Raw genomic sequence first — 21275 nt, 5'->3', positions numbered from 1 at the left:
CATGCTCGATGACAGCAGCAGGATGGTATCTACAAAGCAGAACATTTAGAGAACCTCACCAACTATCAACATAAGATAATGCCTAGAAAGGGCTTTGCAAACTTTAAAGCAATATGTGTTTCTATCATTGGGATTGTTATTGTTGTTGCTGCAGAATTTTTTTCCATTTTGACCTTAAAAAGCATATGCCTACGCCAATGCCTGACATGTGTGATAAGCACAAGCATCTTTTATCTTTTTGATATTCAGATGTAGGGGACCATTGGACAAAATGATTTCTGTGATCGCATCGATCAGTGAATCGTGTATGGTCTTAAATTCATGATGAAACATGCTACCCACCTCCTGAAAGAGAGGTGATGGACTTTGAGTGCAAAATGAGAAAATTTTAGGAGATGGACAATGTGGGAATTTTTTTGGTTTGCCTATACATATTTGTAACAGGGGTTGGTTTTTTTCTTGCTTTCTCAATGGCTCAGAGGGAGGAGGTGGAGGTGGGATGGAGAGAACATGGACTTTCCTTGACTGAAAAAAGAAATTTTAATTTAAAATATTTTTAAAAACATGTGCATGATCTTATCATGGGCATGGGAGACATCTTGTTACAATGAAACTTCTAAGACTTCCTTTTGTTCTAGTGAGGCAAATGCTTTTCAGTGTAGCACCTCAAGGGCACTCCTCACTCCAATTCAAACTCACTAGTCAGGTGCTGTGGAGGACAGTTACCCCAGATACACAGATTGCACATGGAGGAGCAAATTATGCCTCTCAAACTACAAGGCTCCCAATGTCCTTTGGGGATATCTTCACACGGCTCCTCAATGGGAAAGATCACTTAACTGGACATGTTGCTTGAATGGGGCTCACTGAGCCTGCTCTCGCTGGGTATATTGCTCCACCAGCTGTTTTGTAAAGAATTCATGTGTTCTTTTAATGCTTTTGCCTTTTTTTTCTAGTCTGCCAACTTTTCTTCCACTTCAGTCTTCTTGTGTTCCTGAATCTGTTAACCTCTTTTACTTCTTTAGAGAGATTCTCTGTAATGGATTCCATCTCCTCCAATCTGTTCATTGCTTTTAAATTCTGTTTTGAGCATCCTGCTGTATCAAGAACTCTTATTTCAGGATAAAATATGTTCCTAATTTTGTCTTCTGTGAGTTGTATTCCTCTTTTGAGCCATTATGAGGTTTCTTTGTTGTTTTACTTAAACAACAACAAGAATTTGCTGTGGCCTGATCTCAGAGAAGGGGGAAGGGTGGCAAGTACCAACAGGCTTGTCTTTCATTGTGGCACCACTGGTTCACTTTGTGTGTCCCTGGGCCAGTTCTTTAAGCTCTCTCACCTTCAGCTTTGTCCTCTCCAAAAGGAACAAAATAGCATCTCTTTCATAGGGTTTTTATGAGGGTCAAAAGAGTTAAGCATTTTGCAAATCTTATATAAAACCATAATATATAAAAGCATTATATACATTTTAGCTGCCATCTATTATTTCCTTATGTTGTTATGTTTTCTTACTGCATTCTGGTTTGTCTTTTCTGTTTTGCTCATTTTTGCTCCTGATTTGTAGGACTCTCCCTTTTGGTTTGTCTGGCTACTGGGCTAGACTTTGGCTGAGGCATTTTCCCTTGATATGTTTGCTGCTTCAATTTTTGCTTTGTATCCCCCCATCCTTCATTTCCTAGCTCCACTCTTAACTGGTTCAGCAGCCCCTGAGTCTGGACAGTAAGGCGGTCTTTGCTTCTTAGGATTTGATGTATGGGGTTTGCCAGCCTTGGTCCATGCCCTGAGTAACCTTCAGGGTAATAGATTAGTCCTAATTGGGTTTCCAGTCACCTTTACCTGAAGCACAAAACATCCACCGCTGCAGACTTGTTTTTAACCCATCTAATTTCTCCCTCTGCTATCATCTTTCCCTTCATGGGTATGAGAAGAGCCAGCATTTGATGTTTGTGAGGGAAAGAAAAAGGCAGAAGGTTCTGGTAGAGTAGAGGACTAACCTGGTGGGGGATCCTTATCCTGGGGCTGCTACTAACAGGTAGAGGTGAGTGGTGGGGGCACTGAGTAAGCGCTCTAAGTACCAAAGTTCTCTGGCGTTCATTCACAAGATTCCTATCTTACCTCATGTGGTTTTGTCTTTTTACTTTGAGGATTTAGCTCTAATTACTTGACATCTGGCATACAATTTATTTGGAAGCTGGAGGGCTGAGGACGATTGCAGAGGACTAATTTTCCATCTTGTGGTCATATACTCCTCCCTCCCTGCTTTCAATTACTCCTCTTCAGCTTTCAATTGTTACTAGGATACCCCAGGTGTATGGCCTTGGGTAAATGATTTACTCTATGAGACTCATTTTTCCCATAAGTAAAATGGGAATAACACCACCTGCTCTGCCTACCATATAGCATTGTTGTCCAGATCAAATAACATAATGGATATGGAAATGCTTTGAAACATAATGGCAAATTAAAATCGTACCATAAAACAGAGGACAGTGGAAGGTTATATTTTAAACTCTTGGGTAGGGGAAGAATTTATGGTCAGACATGAAAGAGAAGAGACTATAAAAGACAAAGGAAAATTATGATTATATATAATTAAAAGGGTATTCATGAACAAATGCAATCCAGTTAGAAAAAAAAAGATATGGGATGGGGAAATATCTTTGTATCAAACATCTTTGATAAAAGTCTATCATCTACAATCCATAAGTGATTGATACAAATATAAGGCATTCCCCAATAGAGAAGACGTCAAAGGATGCAAACACTATCCACAGAAGAAATGCAAACAATGTGATGTACAAAAGTTCAAAATTACTAATAATAAAATAAATGGAAATTACACATCTTTGAGGTTTCTCCTTATACTCACTGACTTGGCAAAGACGGCAAATGATGGAAAAAGTTATTGTTTTAGGGACTGTGGGAATAAGCACCGTGATTCACTGCTGTCAGAACTGTGAATTTGTCTATCCACTCTGGAAAATTGGTGAGCACAAGAGAAAAGTTACCATATTATTCATAGCCCTTGATCCTTGTCAGCAAGGTACCATACATACCCAAACATTCACTGAAGCCCTATTTGCCATAACAAAAAGTTGCAAATAAACCATGTGCCCAAATGTGCTGAACAAATGGAAGCGTATAAATATAAGGGAATGTTATTGCACAAAAATGAATAACAGTGAGCACAAAAAATTCAGAAAGGTCTGGGAAGACTTGTATAGACTAACAGAAAAGGAGGAAGAACCAAAAGAACAATATGCACCATTCCGACAATAATAGAAAGAAAAGCTACACTAACAGGCAACAAAACTCAATTAAAATACAATAGGCAACATGTGGGCCAAGTGATTAGAACTAAAGCACACAAGTTTCCTTCCTGTTAACAAGTCATAAGCAAGAGTAGAAAGAGACATGTACTATCAGCCATAATCTCAGCATTAAAGGATTTGTCTTCCTTTTTTTAAATGGGAAGGTTCTGTGAGGGGAGGGTTGCTTATTTGGGAAGTGACTCATGTGTCAAAACAAATTGTAAAATGAAAAGACATCCTAAAGCATGGTCCAAATATTTTGTAATAATTGAATAGCCCAGCAACACTGTTACAGTAAACTGCTTCAGAGCTGTTAGATTAATTATCATTCAGGACTTCACAAATGAGCAGTGCTCATAGACAGAAGTGATGTAATTAAGCATGGAGCCAGATGTGACATGTGTGATGGGTCCAACTCTCACAGCTATATGAGAAAGAGGACACAGTTGCTATTTCATAGACCCATCCTCTGTGGTTAGTCTGAAACTCAAGGCCACTCGTATGGACATTGTGCTCACCTAGCCTTGGGATATGATCTTAGACTAGGAAAAGCCTCTGGGAAATGTCCTGGTGTGTAACAGCAGTGAGTCACAAGGGCACAAGAGGAGCATTCTACAATACAAGTGGATACTATGACAGTTAGGTGAATTTGAAATCGGTTGAATAACCAGACCCTAAAGTTGTCCTCAATGTACTGATGCCAACATGGAAGGGATTCTCGAGAGAGAGAGAGAGAGAGAGAGAGAGAGAGAGAGAGAGAGAGAGAGAGAGAGAGAGAGAGAGAGAGAGAGAGACAGAGACAGACAGACAAAGACAGAGAGAGACAGAGAGAATGAATGTGCTAGGCTCTGTGATGTTTAGTATTTTTAATCAATGACTTGAATTTGAATGAAAGCATAGGTGTCATGCTTATCAAATCTAGGAGACCATCCATTTTCGTTAACAGAATCAGGATCAAAAACTTTTACAGATTAGAATGAGGAAATGAATCCATAAGGTAAAATTAAATTGAAATTGAGACAGTGTGAAGTAATGAAAGGAAAGGGAAGAGAATAAGCATTTACATAGCACCTACTGTATGCCATACACTCTACTGTTGTTATTATCCCCATTTTGCAGCTGAGGAAAGAGAGGCAGAGAGAGACTGAGTGGCTTGTGGTCACACAGCTGATAAGTGTATGAGGTCAGATCTGAACTCAAATTTTTCTGACTCCTGGCCCAGAGATCTATGCCCTAAACATCTAATGGATAAAGTACCGTGCTTAGTCAGGGCCATCTCAGATACCCACTAACACTGTGACTAACAATTTACTTAACCTGTATGAGCATCAATTTCCTCATCTGTAAAATGGTGGTAATAGTAATAATAATAATAGCATCTACCTCAAAGAGTTGGGAAAATCAAATACAAAAATTTATAGTTTGCAAACATCAAAGTGCAATATAAATACTAGCCATTAGTGTTAATCATTATTTCATATTTAGATTACAAAGCAATTCATAAGTACAAGTTGATGAAGCTATCTGATCTGAAAAATATCTAGGGTGGACCGCTAGCTCAAAAGGAGTAAATTGTTGAAGATGGCTACCGAAACAGCAAACACAATTTGGGGCTTTGTTAGCCACATTCAACTGTTATTATAGAGAGGGTTTACATAGAGACAGGGTCAAGAACTAGAGAGATGACAAGACCCCAAGTACTCTGCCCTAGCTACACTACATCTAAGCTATTATATGAGTATGGAGGATTTTAGAAAGGCCTGAAGAATAAGCTGGAGAAGGTACAGAGGAGGCCAACTAGGAGAGTACATGTCCTCAAGGGCATGGCATGGGAGGATTAGTTAAATGAACTAAAGCTATTCAGCCCAGAGAAAATGTGTTGTTGTTTCTCTTTCATTGTCAAAGAGGACCAATGCCATCAGCAGGAGGATGTCTTGACTTGCAAGTGAATCGGATTTAAGCGAGGCAGGGCTGTGCAAAGTCATCAGCCTCACTCTGTCCTTCAGAGTCATTGGAATTCAATGGCAAGACATAAGTCAAGATGACTGGCGATGACCCTGCTAGGATCAGTATTCAAGGAATATGAAAGAAGATAGTAAAGATGGGGTTGAGGCAGGTGGGAGAAGGAGGGTATAATTACACCTTAATATTAAAAAGGACACCAAGGGAATATAAGCTACCAACGTACATGCCCACTTTCCCATCCACAAAAAGTCTTTATGAAAATAATTTATACATAGCAGGGGTAGCAATCTGGATCTCAGACAAAGCAAAAGCAAAAATAGATCTTATCAAAAGAGATAAGGAAGGAAACTACATCCTGCTAAAAGGCACCATTGACAATGAAGTAATACCATTACCAAACATATACGCACCAAATGATATAGCATACAAATTCTTACTGGAGAAGTTCATGGAGTTACAGGAGGAAATAGACAGCGAAACTATACTAGTGGGGGACCTGAACCTCCCCCTCTCTGCACTAGATAAATCTAACCACAAAATAAACAAGAAAGAAGTTAAGGAGATGAATAGAACATTAGAAAAGTTAGGTATGATAGACCTCTGGAGAAAACTGAATGGGGATAGAAAAGAATATACTTTTTTCTCAGCAGTACATGGCACATACACAAAAATTGACCATGTGCTAGGGCATAAAAACCTCACAATCCAATGCAGAAAGGCAGAAATATTAAATGCATCCTTTTCAGATCATGATGCAATAAAAATTATATGTAATAAAGGGCCATGGAAAGATAGACTAAAAAATAATTGGAAACTAAATAATCTAATCCTAAAAAATGATTGGGTCAAACAACAAATCATAGAAACAATCAATAATTTCATTCAAGAGAATGACAATAATGAGACAACATACCAAAACTTAGGGATGCAGCAAAAGCAGGTCTTAGGGGAAGTTTTATATCTCTAAATGCTTACATGAAAAAATAGAAAAAGAGGAGATCAATGAATTGGGCATACAACTAAAAAAACTAGAAAAAGAACAAATTAAAAATCCTCAATTAAACACCAAATTAGAAATATTGAAAACCAAAGGAAAAATTAATAAAATTGAAATTAAGAAAACTATTGAACTAATAAATAAAACTAAGAGCTGGTTTTATGAAAAAACCAATAAATAATAAACCTTTGGTTAATTTAATTAAAAAAAAGAAAGAAGAAAATCAAATTACTAGTATCAAGAGTGAAAAGGGTGAAGCTACCACCAAGGAAGAGGAAATTAAAACAATAATTAGGAATTATTTTGCCCAACTATATGCCAAAAAATTTGACAATCTTAGTGAAATGGACACATATTTACAAAAATATAAATTGCCCAGATTAACTGAAGATGAAGTAAAATACTTAAATAACCCCATCTCAGAAAAAGAAATTGAACAAGCCATTGATGAACTCCCCAAGAAAAAATCTCCAGGGCCAGATGGATTTACAAGTGAATTCTATCAAACATTTAAAGAACAATTAATTCCAATACTGACAGACTATTTGGGAAAATAGGTGAAGAAGGAGTCTTACCAAATTCTTTTTATGATACAAATATGGTGCTGATACCTAAACCAGGAAGAGTCAAAACAGAGAAAGAAAATTATAGACCAATTTCTCTAATGAATATAGATGCAAAAATTTTAAACAAAATACTAGCAAATAGATTACAGCAACTTATCACAAGAATAATACACTATGACCAGGTAGGATTTATACCAGGAATGCAGGGTTGGTTCAATATTAGGAAAACTATCAGCATCATTGAGCATATCAACACCAAAACCAACAGAAACTACATGATCATCTCATGCAGAAAAAGCTTTTCACAAAATACAACACCCATTCCTCTTAAAAACACTAGAAAGCATAGGTATAAATGGAGTCTTCCTTAAAATAATGAATAGCATCTATCTAAAACCTTCAGCAAGCATTATATGTAATGGGGACAGACTAGAAGCATTTCCAATAAGATCGGGGTGAAACAAGGATGTCCATTATCACCACTGTTATTCAATATTGTACTGGAAACCTTAGCTTTAGCAATAAGAGAAGAAAAAGAAATTGAAGGCATTAGAATAGGCAAAGAAGAAACAAAGCTATCACTCTTTGCAGATGACATGATGATATACTTAGAGAATCCTAGAGAATCAAGTAAAAAACTACTTGAAATAATAAACAACTTTAGCAAAGTTGCAGGCTATAAAATAAACCCACATAAATCATCCGCATTTCTATATATTACCAACAAAGCCCAACAGCAAGAGATAGAAAGAGAAATCCATTTAAACTTACTGTAGACATTATAAAATATTTAGGAGTCTACCTCCAAAACAAACCCAGGAACTCTATGAACACAATTACAAAACACTTTTCACACAAATAAAATCAGATCTAAATAATTGGAAAAACATCAGTTGCTCATGGGTAGGCCGAGCTAATATAATAAAAATGACAATCCTACCTAAGCTAATTTACTTATTCAGTGCCATACCAATCAAACTACCAAAAATTATTTTATAGAGTTAGAAAAAATAATAACAAGATTCATTTGGAAAACAAAAGGTCCAGAATATCAAAGGAACTAATGAAAAGAAATGCAGGGGAAGGTGGCCTAGCAATTCCAGATCTTAAATTGTATTATAAAGCAGCAATCATCAAAACTGCTTGGTACTGGCTAAGAAATAAGTGGATCAGTGGAATAGGTTAAATATGCAAGACACAGTAGTCAATGACTATAGTAATCTATTATTTGATAAACCCAAAGACCCCAGGTTCTGGGACAAGAATCCAGTCTTTGAAAAAAACTGCTGGGAAAACTGGAAAAGAGTATGGCAGAAACTAGGCATAGACCCAAATCTCACACCATATACCAAAATAAAGTCAAAATGGGTTCATGACTTAGATATAAAGGCTGATACATAAAAACTGGGAGAACAAGGAATAGTTTACCTATCAGATCTATGGAGAACAGAAGAATTCATGACCAAACAGGAGATAGAGAACATTATGAAAAGCAAAATGCATAACTTTGATTACATTAAACTGAAAAGTTTTTGCACAAACAAAGCCAAGGCAACTAAGATTAGAAGATAGAAAATTGGAAAGAATTTTTACAACCAGTCTCTCTGATAAGGCCTCATTTCTAAAATATATAGAGAATTAAGACAAATTTATAAGACTACAAGCCATTCCCCAATTGATAAATGGTCAAAGGATATGAACAGACAGTTCTCAGATGAAGAAATTAAAGCCATCTATAGTCATATGAAAAAATACGCTAAATCATTATTGATTAGAGAAATGCAAATGAAAACAACTCTGAGGTACCACCTCACACCTATGAGATTGGCCAACATGACAAAACAGGAAAATGATAAATGCTGGAGAAGATGTGGGAAAATTGGAACACTAACACATTGTTGGTGGAGTTGTGAGATGATCCAACCATTTTGGAGAACAATTTGGAACTATGCCCAAAGGACTATAAAAATGTGTATACCCTTTGACCCACCAATAGCACTTCTAGGGCTTTATCCCAAAGAGATCATACAAATGGGAAAATGACCCACATATACAAAAATATTCATAGCAGCTCTTTTTGTGGTGGCAAAAAATTGGAAATTGAGAGGATGTCCATCCATTGGGGAATGGCTGAGCAAACTGTGGTATATGAATGCAATGGAATACTATTGTGCTATAAGAAATAATGAACAGGCTGACTTCAGAAAAACCTGGAAAGACTTGCATGGTCTGATACTAAGTGAAGTGAGGAGAACCAAGAGAATGTTGTACACAATAACAGCCATGTTGTGGGATGATTAATATTGATCAACTTAACCCTTCTCAGCAATATAAGGATCTAAGACATCTGCAGAGGCCTTGTGATGGAAAATGCTATCCACATCCAAAGAAAGAACTATGGAAGTTGAATCGCTATCATTTTTTTTCTCTTCTGTTGACTTTTGTTTCCTCTTTCTAATGGTTCCTCCTATTGGTTTTAATTTTTACTTACAACTTCACTAATGTGAAAATATGTTTAATAGGAATATAAATGTATAGCCTATATGAGATTGTGTGCCATCTTGGGGAGGGTGGTGGGGAGGAAGGGGGAGAAAAATTTTAAACTCAAAAGCCTATGGAAGTGATTGTTGATAAATCAAAATAAATTAATAAAATTTAAAAAAATAATTTGTACATGCATGAAAAGTATCCTTAATGATACTAGAAAGGAATAGGCAATATGCTTGTACCTAGGGTTTTGTTTTTCTTTTCTTTCAGCAGCAGAGGAGGTAGGAGGGAAAGAAAGATTTTTGTTGATCAAAAAATAAAAGAATTTACCTTACTTTTTTAAAAAAGAAAGGAATAAGCAAACTTTCACAAACAATAGTCTACAGCAGATCACATCTTCCCAACCATACAACTGATGAAAGGCGTTGAGAATATAAGATCCCACTGTGCTTCTTGCTTGCTGACTGTAAAAAAGTGTTTGATTTGGAAGAGCAAAGCACAGACTTAAAGGCACTCCTCAAACCATGAGTCTCTCATGTTTATGTCAAAATTGTACAAGATCCCTTGAAATATGTAACAACAGAATTACCTTTGTTTGATAACCTTTTGATAATTAATGTGAAGTGAGGCATTAGACAAGGGGCTTTATGTTCACAAAAGATGTTATTAGTCATAAAGAAAATCAGCATAAAGTTCAAATGGAAGAGGGATTCCCTATGGATACTTATGTCCACTATGCACTCCTGTTTAATACATTATATGCAATGCATACCATCCACCCACTAGTGACTCCTCAAGGACTCTAGGCTCAGATGGACCATCATTGTGATCTGGGGGTCAGACAGAAAACTTAGAGAACAAGATAAGTGGCTTCAACTATCAGAAGCACCATCACAGGGAAGAGGGATTTGAATTGTTCTACATGGACACAGAGGGTAAAGCTAGGAGTAATGGGCAAAGGTTGCAAAGAGACAAATTTAGATTTGGTATGAGGGGGGAAATACTAGAAATCACCGGTGAATAGAGTGCTGGGCTTGATGTGTGGGGGGAAGATCTAGGTTCTACTTTCAGCCCTACCCCATAACTCTAACCCATTCCACCATGTGTGAGTCACTTAATGTCTCTGGACTTCTGTTAGACCAGATGATCTCTGCAGTCCCTGAAGCTCAGAATCTACAAAGTTACCCCAAAGTGGAACAGGGTCCCTCAGGCAACAGTTGATCCTTGGAGGACGAAGTGGCTGTCAATCAAACACTAGATGATCAGCCTCTGGGAGCACACTAGAGAAAGGATTCTTGGCTAGTCACAAGTTGACCCAGATGGCCTCTGAGTTTCCTATGAAGTCTGTGATGCAGTGACTCGGTCAAATATAGAGACACTATTAAACTAACAAATTTCTTGATTCACCTCTATCAATCATTACCCAGAATCTTACTTGGTTGCCATGCAACTGGAGCAAAATTCGGAAGCTTTCCAGTGGCTTCCAACTGAATAGATCCTCAATGTGCAGTAGATAAAATTGGTTACAATGTTATTTAGTAGATAGGTTGGTCTTGTTGAATTTTCAAATAGCCTTGATTTACACATACGTGTTTTTGCAGTCTTAAAAGAATTCTCTTGTGCAGGGTAAAATCATTGTCACACTCTGCTCCTTTATTATTGAATACCTCCAGGTTGTTGTTGTTGTTTTATACCACTGATATCCCTAAACATCTATATTTAAAGGTGTTTATTTGTAGCTAGGTTTTGTAGTCTGGCATGCCAGGAAATATGATCCTTTGTTTCTTATATCTTTTAAGCCCTTTTTCTGTCATTGTTTAAAAAACGTCCTATCCATCACATTAGACTGTTATAAAAAAAAAAAAAGAAGCTCCATATTTAAGAACTTTCTAAAGGTCAGTTACATCCACTCCCCTGGCACCCTCTCCTCTGCTTGCTTTGCCAGCTTATTTAGTGACCAGATCTGGTGATTGGTGTGACTGGACCTGTGATTTCAGTCCTGTGGGCAACTCTCAGGGTAGAAACTCCTTCCACCAATGCACATTGGCACTGAATTTCATCAGCAGCTAACATTACATGTAATACTGAAGAAGGTGATTGTTTATAAATGATCAAGCTAAAGTGTTGGGGGATTAAATGTGTGGCTGAATTGTAATGGGAAAATTTACTCCAGGTTCTCCATCACCAAGAGCAATAGAGAGGAACAGGACTGCCATGGGCGAGCAGCAAACCATTAACAACTGTGAAATGTACAAGAGAAGCGGCGGAAGGAAACCGCCACAGATACACGACAGAGCCCTGCACAAGAATGCTGCCTGCTTGGATGGGGAGAGGAAGGAAGAACCAATGGGAAGCCTGCATGCTCCATTGGTATCCATGCCATGGCAAGAAACCTAGATGAAGACTTCTAGCGCAATGGGTGAACTTCTGTAGGGGATTTATAGGAGAAGAGCCATAAAGGATGAACAGGCAGGAATTAGGATTTCTGTTGCTGGAGGGACAATCTGGATCAATGAGCCCATGGTTCCATCAGAGTATTCAAGTATTTCTGCTCCCTGTTTTGTTTCTTTTATTACTATTGTCCAATAGCCACTGACAGTAACTGCCTGAATATGCATAAGGAAACCTGAAGACTAGACAGGCCCATATCCAGTTACTGACATGTTGTCTCTGTCACTATCATGGGAGCTTTTTTTTTTTTTGGGCTAGGCAATGGGGTTAAGTGACTTGCCCAGGGTCACACAGATAGTAAGTATTATGTGTCTGAGGCTGAATTTGAACTTAGTTCCTCCTGAATTCAGGGCCAGTCCTCTATCCATTTCGCCACCTAGCTGCCCCAAGATCATGGGAGCTTCTTAACGACAGAGACTGTTCTCATCCTTCTTTATATCCACAATATTTAGCACAACCCAGGCACACAGTAACCACTTTATAAATGCTTGTTCACTGACTCTGAACTGGAGGATCCAACAGTTGGGTTGGACAGTAGGCCAGAGTGGATATAAAAAAAAGAACCATAACAGACAGGACAAACAAAAAGAATAAGGAGAACTTTTGGAGGCAGTATGGCATAGTAGATAGAAATCTGGCCTCAAAGCCAGGGAGCCCTGGGTTCAAGTCCCACTTCTGTCACATCCTGACAGTGTGACCCTAGGCAAGCCATTTAACCTTAGGGCTCTTAGGGCTCTAGACAACTCTCTTTTCTAAGGAAGCTAGGTGGCCTAGGGAATAGAGAGGTAGACTTGGAGTCAGGAAGACCTGAGTGTGAATCCTGCTTTAGCCACTTACTGTACATATGATCCTGAGCCAGACCTCTAACTTCTCCGTGCCTTGATTTTTTATCTATAAAGTGAGGAGGTGGACTCAGGGATCATTTGCTCCAAATCTCCCGTCCTGCTCTAAATATGTGATCTTGTGATCTCTGCTCTGGATACAGAGCCCATGGAAGCTCTGAAGAGCTTTCTCCCAACTCTGGCTCTTCTTAACGAGCCAGATGAGCAGAGCTTCCCCCTCGGAATTCCAGGGGTAACTCTGAGGTGTCAGCAGTGATTAACTCAAGGCCCACTCATGTTCTTCCCTCCAAGATTATCATCTGAGAGTTATGGAGCTCATCAGCCTTAAGTAACTTTTAGAAAAGGGTATTTTTACTAAGGTGGTACATTAAAATCAGTAATATAAAACATCTCCCCTCCTTAAAAGGGCTGTGACATGATCTCCCCTAAGTACACACAGAGTAAGGTTTCAAGCTTAGACAGCAGAAGTTGCAAAGGGATAATTCCCAGCTCCTGGTTTCTGGAAGCTCTTTTTCCCTATTCATGGGATTGCCCAAAAGTCTTCCCTTCTTCATGGTGTGGTCTCTTTGCTGGGCTTCCATCTGTCTTTGGCTCCTGATGATTCAGGAACTACTTCTATATGATCTGGGGATACAGCTTGGCAAATCAGTGCAAAGACAGGAAGTCAAACATCTTCTGAGCCCTACAAAACTGGAACCTCCTTCTCTGGTGAGTGGAGGCAAAGGAGATTTGCTTAAGGCTGAGGCAGAAGTGGAGGACTCTTCCATGTTCCCCTATCCCCAAGGTTGTTCCTTCCGAAGGGCATGCTAGAAAACTACACACTCCAATTTCTAGAAAAGCTTTATAGATAGCCCTGGAGACATGACAGTTTCACAGCCTACTGGTACAGATTTCAAGGCATCAGACCTGAAAGGACGTGAGGTGGTTTCAACTCCACCCTTAAACACAGTTATAGGCCAGCGAAAATGAAAATTTAAAAGAGGGGGTTACTTATCCAAAAACCCTAAAATAACCAAATTAACAAAACACAGAATAGAGATCTTACATAACACAGTTCTAGAAAAGGAAATGGAATCATCTATAAAGGGAATTTGCAAAGAAAAAGAAACCTTGGTCCAGATGGATTTACAGGAGAATTCTGTCAAACTTTTAAAGAATAATTAATGTCTATACCATACAAATTATTCTCAGAAATTGAGAAAGAAAACAGGCTACTGAACTCCTGTTATGAGACCAATCCCTAAACCAGAGAAAGGGAAAGCAAAGAAAAAAAAAACACAGGCCTATTATATTAATTAATGAATATTAATTCAAAAATTTTAAATAACATCTTGGCAAAAAGACTACAGCAAGAGATCCAAAAAAATTATCCACTTTTATCAGGTTGGCTTTATACCAGAGATGCAAGGACAATTCAACATTAGGAAAACAATTAACATAATTAATCATATTAAAAACAAAATACCCCAAACCACATGATTATATCAATGATGCATAAAAACAACCTTTGACAAAACACAACACTAATTTGTGCCAAAAACCCTAAACAACATTTACATGATTAAAATGTGTCTAACTAAACCTCAAAGCTAGCATTACGTGGAATGGGGAAACAGTCAACTCTCTCCCCCAAAAATACAGGAAAAAATCCCATTGTTTGACGTAATTCTAGCAATAGCAATAAGAGAAGAGAAAGAAATTAAAAGCATGAAGTAGGCAAAGAGGAGACAGAACTATCACTAGTGGCTGATGATATGGTGGTTTGCTTAGAAATTCGTAAAAGGATTAGTAAAGGAAATAATTGAGACAAGGAAGGGTTTCAGTGAAGTAACAAGATACAAAACAAATCCACAAAAGTCCAAAGTATCTCCATATAGTACTAATAAAATCTACAAGTGAATAGCAGAAAGACAAGAACCAATCCAAACAACTACAAAACTCATAAAATAACTTGGAGCCAAGTATACTCTAAACCTGGAGAGTTGCAATTATAGAAAGCGACTGAAAGAATTAACACCTCATAGAACTGGAGAGTTCTTTGGTGCTTTTGGTTGGCGCATTCCATAATTATAAAAATGATGATTCTCCCTAAAGTAGTTTACAAGAGTCCATGTGATATCAGACTTCAAGGGGATACTTTACAGAACTATACAAAATAATTGCAAGGTTCATTTAGAATACTAAAAATCTAAAATACCGAGGGCAACAAGGGAAAAAAACTAGAATGAAGGAGGAAGAGCACTTCATAAAGCAGAAACCATCAAAGTTATTTGATACTGGTTTAAAAAATTTTTTAAGTATTTTGGTATTTAGTATTTATCAGCGGAACCGATTAGGCAAACAATTATAAGCCAGTGTTCTATAAATCTGAAAACAAAAATTACCTGGCAAAGATCTCCTTATTTTACAAGAATTGCTGGGAAAAAAGCAATAGGCCAAACTTGGATTTAGAACAACACCTTATACCATAAATTTCAATAAATTTAATTCGGATATGTAATTTGAATGTTAAAATTTATACCATGAAAAATTAGAAGAGAACCAGATCAGACAACTTTCAGAGCTGTGGGCAGGGGGTGAATTCTTAACCAAAGAAGGGATAAAGGCAATCACAAAAAAAAGAGAGAATTTTTATTGCCTGTGTAGCAGGGGTCATTTCCTCTTGCCTTCTGCATGGAACTTACTTAGAATTATCATGGTGACTACATAGAAGCTTGAAGGGGTGGGTGGGACTCTTTGATGTGGATGGCTCTCACTGTGAGAGGATGAGAAGATATCCGTTCCTGATTAATAAACCTGATGATTAAGTGGAAGCAGAAAAGGGAGCCACCTGGCCCTTCCCTTTCTCTTCCTTTCTTGCTTCAAGTCATGAAGGATGTTCTGAACTGCTTCCCAACATTCAGGTGAGAAGGGGAAATTGGTCTTATTCTCTACCCTGTTTGCCATGCAGCCTGAACCTGGGTTTGGGCTGTCAGTTTTGTCTTTGTTCTTTCCTAACATTAGGCAAATAAGCATCCTGGGATGGTCGTGCCCAGGATGGGAAGCAACCTTACAAATTCAAAAGGTCATGGGTTCCAAGAGAGAAGCAGCTGGCAGCTGCAGGAATAGCCTGGCAGCAGGAAATGCTTCTGCATCAGAGAGAAGAAAGCCAGTGACAAGGAGCCTGACCTAAGCCTGGGTCTTTTACTGTCAGACATGTACTGGAGTTGTTTGGACACCGCAAAAGATAAGATGAAAGGTAAATTATAATGTTGTACTCTCTCTAGGCTACCCTCCAAATCACATACCTTTTACACTGTATTAGGCCCTGATGAGATTTAAGATTAGCCTCCTAGAATATTGCAATAATTACAATAATAATTATAAGTTGTTACTGAATCCTGTTTTGTGCATCTGTGAGTGCATCTGTGAGTGTCCTATGCTTCATATTTCATTTCCGTATGGCAATAAATTGCCTGTCTGGTACCGAATGCGTATTGTACACAGAGTATCATTTTCTCCTTTTTGTGGGAGTGTCTAGACACAAGCTATAGGTTAAATCGTCCCTAGGGAAGCCCTTGAGTTTGAGAACAGGGAGTCTAGCCTCCTCTCATGAAAGGTCAGCTCCTTTAAGACTCAGCACAGCCCAACACACAGGCCTCATCCAGGACAGGGAGAAAGACCAAGCCCCTATAGGTCCAGACAAGTAGCACGCCAAAGTTAGGCCAGAAACCAAAAAGGTCTTGCATGAATAAGATAAATGTAACTAAGAAAAGGACAGAAGTGGCTGATTGCAGGTGGGGTGGGGGGGGCAGGGAAGGGAAGCTTTACATCATATCTCACTACAGGCATGGAACACTACCTATAAGGGGCTGGGTCGTTTTGCTGAACTGTTTACTCCCTCTTTTTAATTCTTTGATATAAGGCATGACTTTCTGGGAAGGGCAGATGGGGGGGGGTATTGTGGAAGTACAGGTGATATAGAAGTAAAATAATTAAAATGTTAAAAGTTTAATAAAATATATCAGCAGAAAAGTTCCAAAAATTCCTGTCCTATCATAGTAAAAGTCAAGCAACAAGAATCAATAGTCTACTCACCTAGTCTCATTTCTTTCTTTTGGGGGTTGGGGGCAGTGAGGGCAACATTGGGAAAACCTGGGTTGTTTATATAATAAGATATGGCATGAACCATTAGCTTTTCTCCATTTAAAGGGTATGGCTTACCCTACATTAAATGCTGTTTTAAATAACCATTAATAATGTAGAATCACCCAATTTTAGGGCTATAGGGAATCTACCCCCTCCCGTACTTGTAAGAAAGCTAATACCCCTTATTTTTCAGATGAGAAAACTGAAGCCCAGACTAGTGAAATGACTTACCCAGGGTCACAGAGGTATTAAGTGAAAGTGGCAGGCATATCCTGATGTAAGCTGTGAGCAGAGCAAGTACAAACAACTGCTCAATTTATCCTTCACATCGATTAAGTGAAAAAAGAAATCAGGAATCAGTCACAGATTCGTCATGGAATCAGAGAGACAAGCAGTAAGTCTTTGGGTGGAATCGCCTTTGATCTAAGAACATATACCTGTCCCATCATATATATATGTCACAACAAAATATTTTATCTTATCATTTCTTGACTCTCAAATTATTTGTTGTTCCAGTAGCTACGTCAGTGTATGGCTTTCAGCAGTTTATTTAAGAATAGAGGGTAATGTAAGATTTTTGTGTGTTGATAATATATGCTTATAGATCTATATCTATCAATCTATCCATGCATAGCTGGATCTGTACCTATATCTATTTCTCTTTATACATGTATATCCATATATGTATCTACATATGTATTTGTACAGGTGTACACACACACACACACACACACACACACACATACACTTAGTCATAAAATAATTGAGGCAGCTTGCTGTAGTGGAGAGAATGCTGAAATTAAGAGACAGGAAGACTTAGGTTCAAAGCCTGCTTCAGAAAATTAATCTCCCTGATCCTCAGTTGTGCTGATGGAAGGAGCGTTCCGCACTGCTGAAATCACAGATCCTTCACATATTCAAGTAGTGTTCATATAGCTGGAGATAGCTAGAGCTCAGAGTGGCTTGACCATAGAACTCTTTCTCTGAAGGATGGTAACCTTGGCTTGAAAGAAGGCCTAGTGGAGAATAGCAGAATGGAGACACACACACACACACACACACACACACACACACACACAATTTTAAACTTGATATTCCAGTATAAGAGAAAAAACACTGGATTAATCCCAGATCTGCCTTCTTTGGCAAGTCACTGAGCCCCTGTGGAAAGAGACTCCATTCCCTGATTTATGAAATGATAGGACTGTACTAGATAACACCTAAGGTCCCTTCTGGCTCTGAACACATGGCCCTAGCACTCTACACACAGGGATGACGAAGCAGCCCCGGAGCCAGGAAGGCCCGGGTTCCCATCTCACCTCTGACCTGCTCTGGCTGAGTCATCCTGTCACTCCACCTTTCAGTGCTCTACGAGATCTCTCTAAGACTATAAATTGCAGAAGAAGTGCCAACCTGCATTGGGAGAAGAGATGTCCTTCTCTGTGAAGTCACACGTCTAGTTCTAAGCCTATGATGCTCGAATGAGAAATTCCATTTATTATTTGCCAAACATGAAAATCAGGCTCGCAGATATGAAAGCTGTAGAATCATCAGAACCTTCTCTTTGCCCATCTAGACCCATCAGGGCACAAGACTTTCATACCTCTCATAAGATCTGCCTGATCACGTCTAGTGTTTGGTGATAGATCACCTACCAATGTCATAGAAACAGCTCAAACATCATAAAAGGAGATGAGAGATTTTGAATTAGAAGGAGACCCTAATAATGATTTAGTCCAATCCTTTAGAAATGAGGAAATGGAAGCCAAGAAAGACTAAGTGATTCGTTTAACATTACCTAGAAAGTAAGTGTCAAAGCAGGGATTTGAGCCCCCATCGTCCAACTTCAAATTCTGCAGTAATTAGATCACAATGACATGGTAAAGTTATTGAGGATTCTGCTTCAAAGTGTGCTTGACAAGTTTTGAGAAAAGACAACAATGACTCTTTGACCTTTCTTCTGGATGTCAGTCGTCCTGCATCGTAGGCCCCTGGGTAATCTCATTCTCTCCAGAGCCCCATCAGACTCAGGCCAGTATACCTCACAATGCTGCCACACACAGAAACTTACAATAATTCATGACGAATTCACTTACTCAGGTTTCATAAAGCTGCCCATTTCGTCAAACCTATGGAAAATGTCAAATTCAATATCTAACACTGTCTTTGTCCAAGAGTTAGGCTCACAGGTGTTTTGTCTTCATTTTAAGAACAATGAAAACAACAATGACCCACACACATAAATAGAGACATTCAGCTAGTCCATGCCAATGTATTGAAATGCCAAATTGCAGGATCATAGGATCCTAGCTTTCCAGGTGGCAGTGACTTCAGAGGTCATCTGGTCCAATCCTCTCACTTTACAGATCAGGAACCAGAGACCCAGAGAAGTAAGTGAGGTGCCCTTCTTCCACCTTGGCTTTCCTTCTCCCTCCTCTGACCTCTTGTACCAAGTGTGGCTGGCAGTGAATTGCAGTCATAGTTGCAGGTTTGGCCAAGGCATCTCCAACCCTGTAGACAATCACTGGTGTAGGAACTTGGGGCCCCCATCCCAGTAGCTTCCTGGTCTTTCTTCCTCTAGACCCAACTTGGAAGAAAAAGAAATGCTACATTGCTGCATTGCTATACAAGTGACTGCCACTTTTCATGAACATATGCAGAACATACTGAAGGGACCTGAGAGATAAATCAATCATTTTGCAAATCACTGCCTCTTCCTTGCCTCTCTCCCTCCCACAAACATATTGACATACCAGCACTGAGAAGAGTACATACTTGAGACAGACTCAGATCCTTGAATAATAACCCTTGACTTTGAGCTGCCTCTTTGGCTCCTCTCCCAATTTATTTTCTCTTATTCTTAGCTGACAGTGGGTAGAGTGTTGTGCTTGAAGTCAGGAAAATATGGGTTCAAATCCAGCCTCTGACACTAGCTTTGTGACCCAAGAGAAGTTCCTTAACCTCTACGTGCCTCAGGCAATTCCCTGGAATTTATCTACTAAGTCATAGATTATTGGTGGCGGGACTTTATCAAGCTGAGCATTTAAAGTCCTCTTATAAACTGACTCCCACCTATCATTCTAGTCTTATTTCATATAACTTCCCTTCCTACTCTTTCACTTCCAGTATAACTGGTACCAATAGCTATTAACTCACTTAATCTCCTGCCTATGTGTCTTGATTACCTGTGTCACCCCCATCTAACCTCTGCCTCTTAGAATCTCTGTCTTCCTTCCACGCACAGTTCACATATCACCTCCTACATGATCCCCGGGTTGTTAGTGTTCTTCTGTTCTAGAAATTTCTTTGTATTATTTTGTACGCAGCAGCACCTTTGGACTCACTCTTTCAACGTTGGCAGGTGGTTGACTATATCTTCCCTCACTGTTCTAGGGGAAAACCCTGAAGAGTTGGGGATTCCGGTAGTGCCCATGATCCCCATCCACTATGTTCCTCAGTATAAATCAAGCAGTTGACATCAATCAGCTTATACAAATATATTATTTACTTTAAAGGTAATAAAGACAGAAATCACAAAAACATAATTCCACATGTGGCTGCCACTTTCCATGAACATATGCAGAACGTACAAAGAATTTAAGAGCTAAAAGAGACCTTAGGTGTACATTTGCCCCTCTGTATACACTTAATACCTGAGGAAAGTGGGCTCAATCTTTAAACACAAAGGCATTGAGATAAACACACAGGGAACACATATGGCTGAGGACCTTGCAACTCCTAACCCTCAGAGTCCTCTTCTCTTTTGGAGCCCCACCAGGATCACTTTGTGGAATTTTATCAGCAATTGAGGTCATTCCCTTGCTCAGCTCAACTCTGTTGCTACTGTCTCTGATGACCAGTAAGTCCTCTCTGATGACTCTCACAGATCTGGTATCACTGGGAGCCTGGGTCCTCCCCTCTCAGAATATTCATTCAACTAAGATCAGGAAAGAAAAGAAAAACACAAAAGTAACAAGGGCCCCATGCCCTTAAGGATATAAGGTAGCTAGCAAGGGAGATGGGAATAGGGCAGCCATTGCTCCTCTCCTCATCCGGTGGCTCATAGCTGCTCTTGCCTCAACCACATCTGGTAAGGAAAAGTACAAGAGTCGAGGGAGGGACATACAGAGACTTTTGTATGCACATTCATTTCTGCCCCCATGCATGTTATATCATATGTCCTTATGACTCCTCAGTCAACCAGAAAATCCTTCTCATCTTATAGCAGCAGCCCTTTAGTCATCTGGTGACATATTGGGTGACCAATTCCTTATATGTCAGATTGGCAGAAGGCAGGGACCATTATGCATGCTCCCTCCAAGTAGAGCAAATCTGAGCATGCACTTAGGACTTCTTGGCCAGTCCCCCATTGTGTGTGTGTGTGTGTGTGTGTGTGTGTGTGTGATATAAATATATATGCATTATATATACATATATGAACTTTTAATGTGCTTATTTTTGTACATCATTTCCCCCAATAGACTCAAAACTCTGTGAAGGAAGTCTTTTTTTTTAAGTATCATCTGCA

At 39.0% G+C, this 21275-nt stretch overlaps 1 pseudogene; it reads right to left on the bottom strand.

The window, feature by feature from the left end:
- LOC110192358 (aldo-keto reductase family 1 member B1 pseudogene) overlaps positions 1 to 11542 on the bottom strand; it is a 140001-nt pseudogene extending 128459 nt beyond the window's left edge.
- Between the last annotated feature and the right edge of the window lie 9733 nt (positions 11543 to 21275).

The sequence above is a fragment of the Phascolarctos cinereus genome, unplaced genomic scaffold, assembly GCF_003287225.1.
Source record: "Phascolarctos cinereus isolate Bilbo 61053 unplaced genomic scaffold, phaCin_HiC Scaffold_8;HRSCAF=390, whole genome shotgun sequence".
NCBI lineage: Eukaryota > Metazoa > Chordata > Mammalia > Diprotodontia > Phascolarctidae > Phascolarctos > Phascolarctos cinereus.
Note: the sequence above shows the minus strand (reverse complement) of the source record. Positions and strands in the feature narration are given on the sequence as shown.